The sequence below is a fragment of the Falco peregrinus genome, chromosome 16 (assembly GCF_023634155.1).
Source record: "Falco peregrinus isolate bFalPer1 chromosome 16, bFalPer1.pri, whole genome shotgun sequence".
NCBI lineage: Eukaryota > Metazoa > Chordata > Aves > Falconiformes > Falconidae > Falco > Falco peregrinus.
In genome coordinates this window covers 8,151,425-8,166,957 of record NC_073736.1, presented here as the reverse complement: position 1 = coordinate 8,166,957, position 15,533 = coordinate 8,151,425, and the positions used below count along the sequence as shown (strand labels likewise).

At 48.1% G+C, this 15,533-nt stretch overlaps 1 long non-coding RNA gene across 1 annotated transcript; it reads left to right on the top strand.

Moving 5' to 3' along the window:
* Window positions 1-117: 117 nt before the first annotated feature.
* LOC129785749 (uncharacterized) lies at window positions 118-8,991 on the top strand. Its single transcript, XR_008749948.1, has 2 exons — window positions 118-869; window positions 6,850-8,991. It is a non-coding gene; the product is annotated as an uncharacterized LOC129785749 (long non-coding RNA).
* The last annotated feature ends 6,542 nt before the right edge of the window (window positions 8,992-15,533 follow it).

Here is a 15,533-nt window from a genome sequence, read left to right as displayed (position 1 = left end):
TCATTCAGTGTTTCTTATTCTTTCTACCTGCAAATTTGTATAAGAATGGATTTGTGATGGTCCACAGGTTCTGGACAATCCTTTGCTATTATTGTCTCTGTAGTAACTTAGTCCCACCTGTCAAGTTGCATCCTTCCCCAGAGATGTTTCCATCTTGAGGGATTCGTGATTCCAGCCTTCAAGTTTTTGTTTTGTCCAGCATAACACGGAACCAAGAAAGACAATTGTTTTTTTCTGGTGACCGAGATGTTGTCCAGAGGTAGAAGAACAATGAAGAAAGTTTGCCATTAACAATCCCTCAAATGTTTGCAGTCTTGCCCATAAAACAGTGGAAGGGAGGAACAGAAACAGGCAGATGCTTTGTTCATATGGGTAAGTTCCAAGCTGCTCAGAACTGTGGGACACTGATGTCGTTTCTGTAGCAAATTTCTTTGCCGAGGATTGACTTGGCTGTCTGAATGGACAGCTAAAGCCCTCTTCAGACTTAAACGCTGCATTAAAACAGCTTGCATCCTTGTGCCAAAATCTCAAAAAGTACATCAGGAAGCTCAGGCTCCTTCAGGAGCATCAGACCACCTTTCAGCGTCCAGTCTCTGATGTTTGCTTTGTTGATTTGTTGAAATAAGATCCACTAGGGATTTGAGTCTTGAGCTGGAGTGTCTATCGCTGTAAAGATGGGAAGACGATGCTTGTGATTTTGCAGGTGCTGTAATACTTGTGACTATGTCAGAGAAGCATACAGGTGATGAGGCTGGGCCTTCAAGAACCTGGATAGCATAAAGCAGTGCAAGAGGGAAGGATTTAGCCATAAAATGCAAGAGCAGAAGAATGAGGGCTGCCAAGTGCACCGTTTCTTAGAAGGCAGCAAGGTGAGAGACAGGTTGTGCCAAGAGCCTGTTGCATGGTGGTGACAAGTGTGAGAAGGCACAGTTGGGGCATTCCACTCCTCTTCCAGCTTTAGGTGTTCTCAGGACTATAATAACACCTGTGGTCAGCAAGGTACTTGTGCCTGTAGAGGGGTCTGTAGGAGAGTCAGGAAAAGCGGTAGGAACAGGCTAATTCTCTGTGTCATGGTGTGGGCTGGTAGGAAGCGTGCTGACTGGAGAAGCTTAGCTTTTTCTACCATCTATCTAGCGAGTCTTTTTACTGAGGTTTCTGGAGGAGGAGAAGCAGCTTCTTTGAGGTTAGATTGTCCCAGTTGCCCTTCTAGTCTCAAAACAGAGACCACCAGTGGGTGTTGGAGATAACAGTAACCAACAACTTGTCAGCAGAGGTGCTGGAGGGAGTGAAATGTTCCCTTCCTTAGAAAACCAGTGGAAGCAAGACTATTTGAGTTGTCAAGGCTGAAGATGCTCGAAGAAGTGAGTTTTGCAAATGGTGTATGAAAATGTAGTACAAGACACACCAGATGACTATGTAACTACCCTGTCATTTGGCAGGTTACCGAGCTCAAAACACTTGGACATGCAGGTTACATACCCAAGTACATTCTAGCAATCAAGCCCAGGCTAATTTTTTTTTTAATTCAAAATCTGGAGGGTTTTTTACATCTTTGTGTACTATTCTTGGAGACCACATTCTTTATTTCTGGGAAAACAAACAAACAAACCCAAAACCAAACCAAAAACACCCTTTCACTCATGAAGCCAGGCATCATGATTTGAGCATCATCATGGGTGCTGAACCATTACAGGACCCTTTGTCACAAAGTGTGATGAGCAGGAAAGATTCAAAGGGGAGTGCTGTGGGTAGCAAGGGTCCAAGGGTGGGTGTCAATAGGGAAATTTCTGTGGGCCAATGTTAAGCACTTGGACTTTTGTACATCTCCAGTCTCATTAGGTCTGCAGTTAACATTAGCAATAGGTTTGCACAGACATCAAAGGTGTAATGTAGCACATGAGCTTGATGCATTGAAATCTTCCAGGGGAGGGTGTGCATGACTGCTAATAAGTGTCAGGGAGGACTGGCATCTAATATCCATATCCTTTTCATATTCCAGGCTAAAATCTTAACAACCTTTGTCTTTCGGGGGATTTTTTTTGTTGTTTTTTTGTTGTTTTTTTGGAGGGAGGGGGCATTGTGGTAGGCTTAGTGCTTTATTTTTGAACGCAGCTTGTTTTCATGGATGTATATATAGGACCACTGTTTTTTATTGCATTAAGGGTTTTCTTACCCTGCTGGCTCACCCTCTCAGTTACTTTCTCCACTCCTTTTCTGTGATACATTTTGTATTTACTACAGCAGCAGTTAGTTCCCTCCCAGTAGACTTAAATCCTTCTTCCCATTTTTATGTCCACTAAAATACTCTGCATAAAACAGTTATTGTCAACATCGGTATGTGATTATGGCTTTCCACATGACTGCCTGTGAGGATGAGGGGAAATTCATATTTCTTTTAGGACAATATCTGCTGGTATTTTTACCTATGAAAATGAGTTGCTTATTGTCTATCTTATTTAAACAAAAATTTGAAAATCCAACTGCCGGTATGACTGCTTTATTTATATAGATTCAGGCCTTTTAATGAAAGATTACTGTCTCCTGCAGGTAGCTGGAAATTTCCACTTTGCACTGGGAAAAAGTTTCCAACAGTCTCATGTACATGGTAAAGTATTTTCTTTTCCTGCTTATTGCGACCCTTAGCTTCCAAGTGTTTCTGACCATTTCCTTTGAACATCTTTGCATTGCTATCTGTAATGACAACAGCACTCCTTCAGGGGGGAGGAAATTGATGAAATTTTGTTAGAGGGGTTTAGAACCATCATGAACGAATAGAAAAGTGTTCTCTGAAGGTGCTGCCACATGGGTGTGCGAGAACATGGAGGAGAATGTGTCTGGGCAGTCTCTTAGCATCACTTGTTCTACAAAACTTTGCTGCCCTGCTGTAAAACAACCTCAAGCACAGTGTTCAGTCCAGGACCCGAATATCAGTATCTCTGGAAGCGATGTTTTGGAGAAAAGCTCTTGAGAATTTTAAAGCAATTCAGAACTTTCAGAGTAAAATTTAAGTTGTGAAGGACTTCCTCAAGTATCTATAAATACTCAGTGGCCAGAATGACAGTGGTAGTTTACAGAATCATAGAATGGTTTGTGTTGGAAGGGACCTTTAAAGTCCCCCTAGTCCAGCCCCCCTGCAGGAAGCAGGGGCATCTTCAAATAGATCAGGCTGCTTACAGCCCTGTACAACCTGACCTTGAACGTTTCCAGGCATGGGGCATCTGCCACCTCTCTGGGCAACCTCTACCAGTGTTTCACCACCCTCATCATAAAAAATTTCTTCTCTGTATCTAGTCTGAATCTACCCTCTTTTAGTTTAAAACCACTAAGCCTCGTCTTGTTGCTATAGGCCCCACTAAAATGTTTGTACCCATCTTTCTTATAAGCCCCCTTTGAGTACTGAAAAGCCACTAAAGTCTTCCCAGAGCCTCTTCTCTGGGCTGAACAACCCCAGTTTTCTCAGCCTCTCTTAGGAGAGGTGCTCCAGCCCTCTGATCATTTTTGTGGCTCTCCTCTGGACCTGCTCCAACAGGTCCATGTCTTACCCTTGCCAAGGACTCCAGAGCAGGATGCAGTACTCCAGGTGGGGTCTCATGAGAGCAGAGGGGCAGAATCGCTTCCCTTGACATGCTTTGTTTGAGGCAGCCCAGGACATGGTCAGCTTTCTGACCTGTGAGCACACGTTGCTGGCTCGTGTCCATTTTTTCATCCACCAGTACCCCCAAGTCCTTCTCTGCAGGACTTCTCTCAACCCCTTCATCCCCCAGCCTGTATTGACACAGGGAGGTTGCCCCGAACCAGATGCAGGACCTTGCCCTTGGCCTTGACCCCTCATGAGGTCTCATGGGCCCACTTCTCAAGCTGACCACTGGGGGAAAATGTTTTGGAAAGCCATAACTCCAATTATGTTAAAATGGGTCATGCACAATGTAACTAGTGTAACAGGTTAGTTAATGACTGGTCTTTCTCAAGGGGTGCCCTTGAATTTCTCTGGTGCTGCTCTGTAAGATTTGTTAGCCTTGCTAGTACTCAGGTCACACTTCAGGTGCTGAGGAATGTGACCACCCAAGCGTTCAAGCTGATAACCGCCATCATCCTGTGCAGGGCTGTAGGAGAGCAGCTACCGGGAGGAGCATCCCTGTCCTTCCCTGTGCATTGCTTGCACGGTGCCAGCACAAGCATTCCTGCAGCTGTGTGATTAACCTTACTTTGGAGCTGCTCTGACTGGAAGAACAGCCTCACATAAAGCAGTACTTAACATTTCAGCCTGCTGCGTGCATTCTCTGATATGGCTCATGTCCAAAGGTAGGGTGGGACAGGAATGGGCCATCAACATAAAGATGGGGGGACAGACTGTTTTATTCCTTTGACAGTAAGTCCAGTTTAAGTGCAGATCCACCAGAACCAAGTGCTCTGTAGAACTTTGTTATTTGCTGAAGGTTACCCTGCTGGTGTCTGTGCAAAAGGCAGCAGGGCTTGATACTTCACCGACAGCTAAGACACGGCTTAAGTGCAGATAATACTGCAACATGAGACAGGGTGTTGCTGGTAACCGTTAAGAAAAATGGCATAGCATAATCCCAAGGCCCCTTCTCCCTTCTTTCCTTTCCCTGGCCACCATTTCACATGTATTTCTAAATTTTTAGAAGGAATTCTTTTTTTAAAGCCAATGGAGTTCCTTGATGCATTTGCCAGCACAGGCACACAAACCACTGTGCTAGTGGCAGTGACAGGTCTGCACACTTGTCAGAGACAGCAACAAGAATATCTGAAACCTGTGCAGCTCTGAGCTCTTTGTAATGCAGAGCCATTGCCTTAATTCCAGTGACTGCAGCCTTTGTTTCTAAGCATTGAACATTTTAACTGTGAAATGGAAGGGCCTCACCCTAGATCAGAGCATCAGGAGGAGCATATTTTAGGCTTAGCATTTCCTTTTTCTAACTGTATGTTCTCTGTTCTGCATGCATATCTCTTTGGGTTTAGTAAGGGTTTCATATAAGTGCAGGTAAAGCTTCTGGTGTTTTATTGAAAGATGTTAATGGAAAAAAAACCTGAATTCACAGCACACTCATGTTGAATAAATGTTTTAAAGGAAAGGCTAGCTCTGGCCAGTTCTTTAGTGTTGTGGCCGGTCTTGTGCTAGGCTGTGTATCAGAAACCCTTCAAGGGAGCAGCATTCCTGATCTTTGTTAATAATGGAGCAGCATTTGGTGATCTGACTCCACCAGCTCCTAAATAACAGCCCACAGTTTTTGAAGGGTGGTTTTTTTTGCAAAGACAAAAGTTGAGGTCTGGCTTCTTGACCAGTGGCAAAATGCACCATGGCCTCTGGCTGCTTTAAGACAATTGTGTGACTTTGGACGAACCTGGTAAAAGCAATACTGAAATCAAGTTGTAAGTTATATTTTCATCCTGAGACTGATGCTTCTGGCATTACATAAAGTAATTTCAGTAGCCAACCAAAAGATATCAGCTGCCTCCCATTGCCCCTGATTTCCAGCTCCCTTTGGGGGGGTGTGGGGCTGCCGGTATTGTCACATTGCTGTAAGCAGGAAGGGTAGAGGGAGGACAGGCCAAACACCCCAAACCCTGGCACTGGTGATAGTCACCTTGGTACTACCAGTTGTTTGCAAATATCCTGCTCAGACTCTACCCGCAAAGACTTTTTCTTTCCCTGGGCAGCTGTAACAAGGCTGATTGATAGGCAGAGCCACTGAGAGTTGCTAAGATGATGATAATTTCTTTAGGGCACTTGCATGTGATATTAAGTCTTGCACTTTGCTCAATTGTTAGTTTAGATCTGTTGTGCCTCTGTGTTTTACAGTAGTTAGAGGAGTTATGTGTATCAGGTGGTGACAGAGATAACAGTGATTTTTTCCTTCCTTGCCCCTGGGGTCTTTGCCCCTGGGGGTTTTTGCTGTAGATTAAGAACACATTCAGATGAAGACCAAAATACCTAACATCAAATTAAAGATACTTTCATTCACTCTGGCAGTGGCTAGTCTATGTCAGGAGGGGAACTGCAGCAGTTTTATCTATCACATGCCCTACTGCAAGCAAGAGAGAAACCCTGGTGATATTCTTGCCATTTTACATCTCAATGGAAATGAGAGGAGCTCCCTTATAAGCTAGAATAAGGTAAACATATATGCTTGTTATCACAGTGTGAACTATATTGTTAAACTGTTCTTCTATTACAGTTCACAATCTACAGAGCTTCAAACTTGATAATGTAAGTGTTCCCTTGGTCTGTTTTCCTTCTGGATTTCCCTCTCTTTGCCACACTGAGATCCTAATGTACTAATCCCAGATGGATTTGGCTTTATGAGTCTGAACAGAACCTAGCACCTGCTTTCACACGGGGCTGTGAAGGATGTTCTGGGACATCTACATGTTGCTTGGCAAGCCTGTTCCCCTCTTCGCGAGACTGCCTTGCTCATTAGCTGTGCTCCCCAGTTTCCAAAGGCTGATATTTTCACAGCTGCTTCTGGATGTGGGAAGAAAGCAGATGATGCCCATACCAGCGCCACCGAGGCAGCTGACAGCATGGTGCTCCTATGGCAGGGAGAGGAGTGGGTGCAACAGCCTGCGCTGTAGGTGGCAGGGAGGGCACCAGCATCTGGGTAGTTTCCAACAGGAAAAGGAGAAAGTCCACATCCTGGAATCTCCCATGAATAAAAAAAAGAAGAGCAAATGCTTCAGAGTTTACTGTTAGGACATGCAGAGTAAGAGAGGACCTGTCCCTGTTCCAGAGCCACACTCAGAAAAATATACAAATAATTAACTTTAAGCTCCTGACCTTGTCCCTCAGATGCTGTGCAGTTGTTTGAGTTATTACTGTTTCCATTTCAGATCAATATGACGCACTACATCAAACATCTCTCATTTAGAAGGGATTGTCCAGGCATTGTGAATCCTCTGGATGGGACAGATGTCACTGCACACCAAGGTAAAAGCCAGCTGAGAGAAATCTCTTTTTAGGTGTCTGTATTCATAAGTGTTAGAAGAGGACAGAAATTAAGTTCCCAGTCCTAAACAGGTTTTTTGAAACACAAGTGATGTTCTGAGTACACAAGATAAGACATTTGGAATTAATAGATGGCCCTGACCGCTCTTATGTTACCGTTCCATCATTCTTTGCTTGGTGTTAATTTGAGAATGGAACTGCCTGAACCTTGCTGCTGTAAAGATCAGCTGTCTTGTCTGGCTTTGTAGACCCTACTGTAAAAACCCTATTGCGCTATCCATGTTCATCCAGTTCTGCCCCCTGCCCCCGCCCCCCAAAAATGATGCTGGAGATACTGCATTCTGTTTGCCTCCAGGAATAATGTACTGTATTGTCATGAGACCTGGAATGAATTGAATTTGCCATCAAACATGTTTCCTAGCAAGACCATCTAGCTTTTTTAAATTTTCCTAAAGATGTCTCTGAATGTGGTGATGCTGTATGCCAGACCTGTGAAAATGTGCTGAATCTCACACACCTTCCCTCCATCTGTTCTGGGCAATGTGGTGAGACCTAGCACTTGCGATGTGCTTACTTGTACCATGGAACGTTGCGGTTGCTCCAGATTGCTGCTCTTGTGAAAAATGCAAGTTGATGTTTCAGCAAAAAAAATGTTTGGAGTTTTAATTGATTTTTAAATTGGATTGTGTTTTTCACTTACCCTCTGTTTGTATTTTGAAACAAACTCCATCCACTGTGTGTTTTGGTAAAGCATTTAGAAGAAGAATTAAATTATTTAAACTAACCCTGGTACTGCAGAATTGGAAATTATAATTTAAAAACATACCTGCATTGTGGCAAAATACGTAGATACAATAATCATGGTGGGTTTGGTTTTTTTCTTTTTAATGATCTACACTAGTGAGTAAAGTGCTTGGTATGTGAAACTATATTAGGAGTCATTTGAAAATACTGAGGAAAAATAAAATATTGTGGAGGCAATATTGAGGCAAAACTCATCACTCTTAAATCTCAGCTCTGGATTTGTTGTGGTATTGACTCTAAACCTGGTCCAAGCAGTTGGTCCAACACTGCACAGTGAGCGTGACAAGCACAGGATCAGATGCAGAGAGAAAGCTATTTTGAACTTGATTACAAACCAGGGAATATAAAAACCTGTGTTTTTTTCAACTGAGAAGAGCAGCAGTTTGAAGTGTCTGTAAGAAGTCTGATTAATCTCCAAGCTAGAATACTGAAAAAAATGGGTTTGTAAAAAAACCCAAACATTTGAAACAAGGATATTTAATAAATCCATCAGGTCAGGATCATACGGTACCATTACAATGTGAGGAAAGTGATATAGTATCTATATGTTACATAAGGAACAAAAAGCAACATGAACAGCTTCAGCCACCCCGCAGAGCACACAGCTTTGTAACTAAATTTGAAAGAATAATCAGGAAGGGGAAGATAAATGGAAATAATGCAGCAAGAGTTTAACCTGTACTTGAACAATTACCAGCTAATCACTTGTCTATGGTAAGAAAGCCAATTACTTCTAAATCTCAGAAAAGCATTGAGGAGTGTTGCACAGAGCACTGCTCAGCATCTAGAGAAAATAAGAGGGAAAGTGAAGGGGCAGGTCAGTGCAAGACTGGTACTGAGTGTGGGAAACTGGATACAATGGAGAAGAGAAACAGAAGACACAGAGAAATGGAGATTCTACCTGGAGAGGTAGAAAAATCAATGGTGCTAATAGTTAAGTAACACAGGCTTCTGCTGTAAAATGGGAGCTTACGAGTAGGAGAGATCTGGTGACTTTAATAGACTGAAAGGCAAAGTGACTGCTGTGGTTTAACCCCAGCTGGCAACCATGCACTACACAGCCAGCCGCTCACTCCCCCTCACTCACAGGGATGGGGAGGAGAATCTGAAAGGAATGTAAAACTCAAGGGTTGAGATAAGAACAATTTAATAATTTAAACAGAATAAATAGGTAAGAACAACGGTAACAATAATAATAACAAAACGGAAAGGTGGGGGAAAAAGGGTAAAGCAAAAGCATGGGCAGGCAGGTGTCCAGCCATCCCCAGGGCAGCAGGGCTCCATCATGCATAACGGTTACTCGAGAAGACAAATGCCATAAGGCCAGATGTCCCCCCCTTCCTTCTTCTTCCCCCAGTTTATATACTCAGTACGACATCATATGGTATGGAATACCTCTTTGGCTAGCTTGGGTCACCTGTCCTGGCTGTGTCCCCTCCCTATTCCCATGCCCCCCCAGCCCTCTCACTGGCAGGGCCCAAGGAACTGAGAAGTCCTTGACTTAGTATAAACATCACCCAGCGACAACTAAAAACATCAGTGTGCTATCAACATTGATCTCACATCAAAGCCAAAACAAAGCACTGCACTAGCTACTAAGAAGAAAATTAACTCCATCCCAGCTGAAACCAAGACAGTGACCAACAGCCATGGAAAAGCTCAGTCTGATTCAAGGATGTTCCTGTTTGAAACTGTGAAAAAGACATCCTGCTAACCCTGTTCTGGAAGATAAAACCTCCTTTGGGGAGCTCAGTCTCCAGGGTTTGCCATCCTGTTCTGCAGGGTGGGGCTGAGAAAGATTGTACTATCTTCTCGAAGCAGTAAGGGCTCAAAAAGTAAAGCAGATGTTAATAATAGGTTCACAGTCAAAGTTTGTTAGTGTAACATCATTTCAACTGTACTTGAATCTGTCATCTTCTGACAGCATGCTTGATTTTTTTTTCTTTCTTTCTTTTCTTTGACACAATTTTAAAAATATTTCCTTACTCAAATGGCAGAAAGGGAAGATATTCTTCTCTCCCTGCCCAAAGAACAACCATGAGCCTCTCCCAGAAACCATTAGTGGATGAAAATACCAGCTCCACCATGTGGACAGCCGTGTTTGAGTGGCTGCCGTCACCACCACCGCTGTCATCCGGTGGCTTTGCAGCTGCTGCAGGGACACATACAGCAGCTCATGGGCTCCGCACCCACCTCCAGCCCCCCCATCTCCCCTCTGTCTCTCCCAGCCAGCGCGGGCAGAGCCACGCCCTCCCTGTGTCCAGTTAAATGCAGCATTCCTGGTGCCGCGGGACCCCGGCAGCCGCAGGTGCCCAGCTGCTGGGACCGGCACAAGAAGCGCTGACAGGTGGTTCCCGGGTCCCTGAGCCCAGGCGTGTGGCAGCGCTGGTGAGGGAAAACCAAACTCCCGCTCCCACCGCAGTGACCGCGCCGCGACAGCAGGGGGCAGCAGAGACCGCGTGCCACCTCACGGGCACGCACCCCCGAGTCGAGCAGCGGCGGGGCGCGGCGCCACGGCGACAAACACCAATGGGTTCTGCCGGCGGCTCACCCAGCACCGCGGCGGGGCGGCGAGTAAGAGCGTTACCTTTTCTACTACCGAAACGGCAAAGACCCCCACCAAGCCCGTCGGAGTCCGGACGCTGCGCTGCGTACGCGGTAACCGCCGGCAGCAGTCCCGGACCTGCCGGCCGAAACGCGCACGCGTCCTGCGGGGCCCAGCGCCGCCACCATCGCGCCAGAACAGCAGCGCGCGTCACGGGGCGGGCTGCAGCGTGAGGAGCGCGCACTGCGTCCGTCAGCCCCGCCCCACCGCCGCCACCGCCTCATCACGTGTCGGGCGGAGGGAGCCAATCACCTCGCAGGAGGCGCGCACTAACGGGGCACGCACGCGGCCCTCGCCCGACGGTCCGCAGCGCGGCCCAGCGCTAGGGCCGCTGCAGTCCCCGGAGCACCAGGCGGGGCCGGCAGCCACCCCCCCCAGCGCGGTAACATGACTGCGCTGAAGAGCACAACGCCTCAGCCCCTGCACCTGCTGTTCTGCACAGGGTCAGGGGCTGGCAGAGAGATCCAAGCGCAGTGAGGCCACATAGGCCATCTGGCAGGCAGTGGAAGGAGACAACAGCCCAAGGCAGCCTGCGTGCCTCTGGCCTGTGGGGACCAGATGTGGGCAGCCACCACTGCTGGGGCTGTAGTGTGCAGGCAGGAGCTGCCATCCCTCAGTGCCACACTTTTTGAAGGCAATGGCTGCAGCGCACATGGCAGCAGGGTATGCCTGCATGGGGCTGGGCCAGTGCCGGGGGGCAGTGGCAAGGCCGAGGTTGCACCCGCCACATGCAAAGTGCAGCAGAGTGTGCTGCTCCAATGCCCTGCCGGGAGCCCCATGCCCTGCACACGGGAAGCCCTCGCTGTGGCTGCAGGGTGCTCCTATCACAGGCTCACACAGTGGGTGAGGCAGGAAGGGATCTCTGGAGGTCGTCTTGTCCAGCCCCCTGCTCAAGCAGGTACACTTAATGGCACTTGGTGTGCTACACTGCTCAGGACCACATTGGGCTGGTATTTGCATTATTTCCAAGGAGGGTGGGTCCACAGCCTCCCTGGGCAACCAGTGCCAGTGCTCAGGTACCCTCACAGTGAAAAAATGTTTCCTGATGTTCAGACAGTTCCGGGCCTCCTGTGTTTCAGTTTCCTCTGCCTCTGATCCTGCCACTGGGCACAACTGAAAAGAGCCTGGCTGGCTCCTCTCTGCACCTCTGTCCGCTGACATTTATGTACATCGATGAGGTACCCTCCAAACCTTCTCTAGGCTAAGCAGTCCCAGCTCAATCAGCCTCTCCTCACAGGAGGGATGCTCCAGTCCCTTAATCATCCCTGCAGCCCTTTGTTGGACTTTGTCCAGTATGTCCCTGTCTCTCTTGCACTGGGGAGCCCAGAAGTGGACACAGTACTCCAGGAGTGACCTCAGTAGTGTTGAGCAGAGGGTAAGGAACACCTCCCTCATTCTGCTGACACTGCTTTGCCTAATGCAGCTGAGGGTGCCCTCACATGCAAGGGCACATTGTTGGCACATGCTGCTTTCCAGCTGGGGGGCCATCAACATGTACTGGTGCATGGGGTTGTTCCTCACCAGGTACAGGACTTTGCAATTCCCCTTGCTGAACTTCATGAGGTTCCTGTCAGCCTGTTTCTCCGGCCTGCATGTGCAAAGCAGGCGCTGGAGGCTGTCGGTCTACCTGGGCTCAGGCTGCTGGCAGAAGGCCGGCCGGCCAGCCAGCCAGTCATAAAAGACCCTCCACCCCTCGGTCCTTGCATTTGCCCTTAGCATGCTTAGCCAAGATACTGGATGCCTCTCCATTTGAAAGACAGTGAGAGAAGGCAGTGAGAACAACAGATGAGGAGAAACAGTCTGGCCTTAACTCTCCTCAAATCACTGCTGCTCTGCTGTGGATGCCAGTTAGGATAAGATGAAGGTTTCACTGACCACCGGCTCTCAAAAACAGCTCACCTGCTGCGTAATGCTGGGCAAACCTTGTGCTCTTTGAAACACTGGTTATGACATTCAGTTTTTCTGTAATTTCCCCACTTTGCTTCAGTCACCATTCCCAGATTGGCAGTGAAGCTCACTGAGCAAAGCTTTAGCAGAAAGCCTTCCGTAGTTAACATTTGTTTACTCAACACACCTGTGGGAAGGAACTTAAAGATTCTGAACAACTCTCCCAAGACAGACCAGCTCTGGGCATTGCCAAGCTGTCTGAAAAACATGGCAAAGACCTCAAGGCACCCTGCCATGGCCCTAGGGAAACAAACAAAAGCTTCAGACACACAAGATGACCCCTGCACCAGCCCAAATGTGGCAGAGAACTGCAGTAGGAATTGCCCTGCAGACCCCCAGATGAGCTCCCACACACTAAGAACAGAGCTCAAAGGTGAGTAAAAGCCCCAGGGGCCCCTACAAACATCCCAGAGACCCTGACAAATTCCCAGAGAGAGATCACAGTACCTGCAGATCCACAGGTGTCCCCCCAGAGGTCCCTGGAACAGCCCAACAGAGATGATGAGCACTTCAGGAATCCCAGACTCCTTGGCAGCAAAAAGAGCCAAAGAAGACCTGGAAAAACCTGCTCTGCAGACCCCAAAACACCTCCACAGGCACACAGAGTCGGGGAAGAGCCCCCTGCACCATAAAGCATGTGAGCGCATGCATGTGCACACACAGACACGTCCTGCAAGCCCTGGCATAGCCCCAGTGAGGGAGCAGCTCTGCCTCGCAGCCAGCACAAAGACAGGCAAATACACCCACCCACAGACAGTTAACTTCTCTGCCTGTCTGGCAGATGGACGCCCATGATCAAGGGAAGAGGGATGAGTAGGGTACTGCAGGCGTAACAGCCTCCTCCCTCACATGCAGACATTGGTGCATGCACACTCATCCATGAACACTGGTACAGCTGACAACACAGACCAGCATGGAAAAAGGCGCTGGCCAGTAGTCCTGCACAAATGTGCAGACACTCCCCGCTCACCACCACGATGCACCCAGCAGTCCAGACACACACACAGAGCATCCTATCTCCTCCATACCTTGCTGCATTCCCCAGGAACCTCTCACCACATGTACAAGTAAATGCAAACCTGCGCCCAAGACCCCACTACAGACTCAAGCAGCTCAGCCCAGCCCACATCTCATCCACTGAACCACCTGCTCAGTTAACTCCAGTCACCCCTTGGAGCTTCCACTTGCAGCCTCCATCCTTCCTCACAGCCTGCCTGCACATTCCACACCTGAAGGCCTGATGATGTCCCACTAGAGCAGGTATGATTCTTCGAGAGAGTCAGCTAATGAATCCAGAAGCTGCTGTTGGTTTCAATGCACTTTCTTCTTCTTTCCTTCCCAGGCCAGGGCAAGTGGAAGTGCTGACAGGAGAGAGACTCTGACCACAGGCAGCCAGAGAAACATTGTAGAGAGCGCACTAGGTTGAGAGAAATCACACCTTACAGGGAAGCAAGACATTACACTCTGTCCCCTCTCCCTCTGACACCTTCACACCCAACAACACATACCAGCGCATCAGTGCTAGGGCACTGCAGAGCTGATGCAGTCATGTTGCAGGCAAGGAGGACCCCCAGACGGTTTGAGCATAGTGGGAAGTACATCAGCCTCCAGCAGAGCTTAAGGGAGTCAAACAGCCTGGGAGCCACCTGGCCGAGCCTCACTCTTCCTCCTGATGTAATCTAACATCAGCATTAACAGACAAAAAAAGTGAAGTCAAAGACAAGCTTGTGCTTGTCTTACTGCAATGGGAAAAGGAAATGCCAGTGAAACCTGAGAAGTGACCCGAGACTGCTGGGTCTCTGGATGGTCTGTGCCTCAGTCCCAAATGTGTCCGGCAATCCATCCTGTTATCTTGCAGCATGGGACCAAGGGCGCACAGGACCACATGGGTACCAAGAGGCTGACTCCAACCAGTGAAGGGAGAAAAAAAGACACTTGGAGTTGTGGGCTTTTGGGGGCAGGACAGTAGGGAGGCTGCAGTTGCTCCAAGTACTGCAGCATTGTTTACGGGTGGACATAAGGGCGATGAAGGCACGATTAGGGATGGGGAGGTTAGAGTGGGCTCCAGGGGTGCTGTCAGAAGCGTTGGTGGTCTTGGTTAGGCCTTAGGGGGAGTTTTGAGATTGCAAGAGGGGGTTGGGGCAGGTTTCGTGGTGGTTTTGAGGTCCAGAGACTCCCGAGGGGGGGGTGGTGGGGGTGGTGGTCTTGGGGCAGGTTTTAGTGACAGGGGGCTTTGAGGGCTGGTTTCTGTGGCACCTGCAGAGCAGACTGAGTTTGCAAGCAGCAGGTGAGGGTAGGGGCTATTTAAGGAGGGGTTCTAAGTGCTTGCAGGTGACAGTACTACCTGTGGCTGTAGTCCTGGGGGACCCCAGAAGCATTGTCTTCAAGGACATTGCAGGGGACCCCAGTGGACACAACAGGGACCTCATTGGAGATTAAAAGCTCACACCCCTTATTCCTTCAGACCCATCTCCCATTCCACTCCATGCATCTGTCACAAAACAGTTCTCACCAAGATCTACCCCTGCTCACTCCTCACTCGCCCAGCACACAGGGTGCTCCCCACACTGACATGCTTGGGCTGAACACAAGGACTTCATGCCAAATGCCCACTTGCAGGCCTGAGGCAGAACCTTGGGTTCAGCCATGGTATTTTCCCATTCCTTGTGCCTTATGCACTCTCAGACCTTCCTATAAGCAATGCCTAACCACCACTTCTTCAGCTGTTAATGACGTAAGTGCTGATAGCTTTTCCTCTCTCAAACGCTCCTTGTTCTTTCCTTTCCTGTTTGCTACCCCTTCTAAGCCCATTCTGTACTTACGTACTTAATTAGAAAAACGTCACTGAAATGCAAAAATCCAGCTACATTGCTTCACTTCCAGTTTTTTGGTCCTCAGAGGATTACCCTGCAAAAGAAAGAAATCCACCCAGACTGGGCTCACTGTTTCAGAGTCAGTTTGGGAGAACCAAGGCAGGGTTTGAGGACATACTAGGTGCTTTAGGGCAGGATTTGGCTGGTGCTCACTTTAGTTTGTGCCTGCATCTGTACATGGGTATGGGGGTGATCCCTGGCTGTCCATGCCTGCAGGCCTGGAGATCTGAAGGGAGGGGTAGCAGGAAGTGGGAAAGAGGAGGAAGAAAGAAAACAGGTAAGAAAAAGGAATGGTAGGGACAAGGGAAGTTGAACTTGTAAGATGGGGAAGAAGGGGGGA